Source organism: Phaseolus vulgaris, chromosome 1 (assembly GCF_051622355.1).
Source record: "Phaseolus vulgaris cultivar YP4 chromosome 1, ASM5162235v1, whole genome shotgun sequence".
Classification (NCBI taxonomy): Eukaryota; Viridiplantae; Streptophyta; class Magnoliopsida; order Fabales; family Fabaceae; genus Phaseolus; species Phaseolus vulgaris.
The window spans coordinates 21,776,365-21,778,873 of NC_143498.1; positions in this window are offsets into that span (position 1 = coordinate 21,776,365).

Genomic DNA, 2,509 nt, shown 5'->3' on the forward strand with positions numbered 1-2,509 from the left:
GCCACTTGGAGGGTGGTTTTGCTCCAAGATGAGTGTGTTGGCCTCCACTTGAGAGCTTCCCAAATCACTCAAGATAAGACCTCAAACCTAAGAGGACATAAGCCTTTCACTAAGAGCTCACACAATTTGTGCAGAGTTTTTTTACTTCATTCAAATTCAACTTGTAATTGTCTTTTCATTTTGCTTTTGTGAAGTGAACCTTCACACTTTCTTAACCACTTGGTTAAGTTCGTGTCCAGTGGGGATCTTCTTAGAGTTCTCACCATATACTTGCTTAAAATCTCAATCTAAGTAAAGTGTCACACCAAAAAAATGAACAATCCTAAAATCAACTCACATCATGTGGTATTTAAAGCTTTGGTTTTTGAGCTTATCTTGTTTAGAGTTGATTGACACTTTACTTTCTTGCATCGTTAATTCTTTTTCTTTACATTCAAGTACCTTTAAATTCTTGTCTTTACATTCTTACAATTTAAATTTTCAGACCTTTATTTTCTTGCAATTTCATTCGGTCATTTTTACTTTTCCATAGCTTTGTTTCGCTTTTGGATTATTATTTTTGTGTTCTTGCCTTTTGCTCCGAGTCATATGTTTATTAGTGTTCTAGGACTCATTTTTTTATTCTATTTACTTTGTTTTTAATTTTGAAAGTTTAAGAAGTAATTAGAAACTTTGTTTTAGTAGAAGTAGATTTAAGTTCCAAACAAAAGATTTCAAGTGTTCAATTATAGTGAATTCCAAAGTTTTTGTGAAAATTGGAGTTATTGGAAAATATGCCTGATTAAAACTATGGACATTTCATTTCCATAATTTAAAAAAAAAAAAAACTAGTATAAAAAAAAGGGAGAAGTGAAAACAAAAATTTGCGATATCGATTCTTAAAGAAAAACATTTTCAAAATTTTGGATTCATCTTGATAGGAAAATTGATTTCAACCTTTGTTGAATTTTTATCCTTTTGCTTTAGCAATTTCTAAAGAAAAATTTTCATTGTTAAAAATTTAGTAAGTATCTTTGAGTCCTTTTTGTGTGCCTTTTTCTTGATTGTCTATCTTCAAGTTTTGTCATAATCTCTTTCTCAAATTTGGTTTAGCTTTTCTTGCTTAAGCTTTTCTTGTTTGTCTTTTATTTCTTTTCCTTAAGTTTTGTGGTGGTTTCCTTTAAGATCAAGTGCTTAAGGCTTTTACCTTTTTCATTTGAGAGTTCTCAACCTCAAGAAAGACCTTTGTGAGAGGATAAAATTCTTTTTGAGTGCTTTGAGTGTTCACCTTTTGATTTCTTTTCACCAAAAGTGACGCAAACTTGAGAGGGTGTTTTCTAACTTCTATTTCACTAATTGTTTGTTCACTTGTGAATTATGTATCATTTATCTTTAGGGAAATCTTCTAAACCACAATCTCCTCAAAAGGAATGTCTTTTGGGAGAGCTTGAGGATGCCCGAAGGAGTTTTTCCCACAAAGAAGACAAAATGCAGCAACTAGTGAAAATAATGCAAAAGCTAGAGGAAGCTCAGGAGAGGCAATCTTAAGAAAGGAGATGGGAACCGCCAAGAATAACTAGATATTCCAAGCACTATGGGAGTCAAGAACATGATTGGTGAGTGCACAATTTTGACAAACAGCACCATCAACACCAACCACAACCACAACATTCTTTTGATTTTGTAAAGTTACCTAGTTTTAGTGGGTCCAATGACCCTACTTTGTATTTAGAATGGAAAGCTAAGGTTAAACATCTCTTTAATGTGTATAAGGTCACTGAGGACCAAAAGGTTAGGTTAGCTTCCCTAGTTTTTTTAGACTATGGACATTGGGCTAAACAAGAGGTCATTCATGGTCTCTTGCTATGATTTGAAAGCATGTATATGCACGTGGTTTGTTCCTCCTCATTATAGGAAGCAACTCTTGTTGAAGCTCCAACGACTTCATCAAGGACCTAGGACGATAGATGAATACTTTAAAGACTTAGAAACAACTTTGACTGAAATTAATATGCATGATAATGAAGAGTCAAAGATAGCTAGGTTTGTAAGTGGTTTGAGGAGAGAAATTCAAGATATTGTAAAATTATATGAGTACTCTTCTTTAAAGAAAGTGGTTCACCTAGCCATCAAGGTAGAATCACAACTTTTGAAGAAAACAACTTTCAAAAATACTCATAATGATGACTTCTAAAAATCTTCATGGAAGGATACAAACAAAAATTCTACAAAAAACTTCTCCTTCCAATCTTTCAAAAGAAACCACTTCTCACCAAAAAGTTTCTAAACACAATCCTTCTACCTCTACCCCTAAGTCACCCACCAAATCTTCAAGCACAAAATGTTTTAAATGTTTAGGTTTTGGGAACATAGCTGCCAATTGTCCAAATAAAAGAACCACAACGTTACAAGAAGTAAATCAAGACCAAATTAAAACAAAAGCCAAAAAAGAAAACAAAAATGAAGAGGAAAGTAAAGTGGGTCTCATCTTGTTGACTCCTACGAAAATCAGTGCACCTCCTAGGTATAC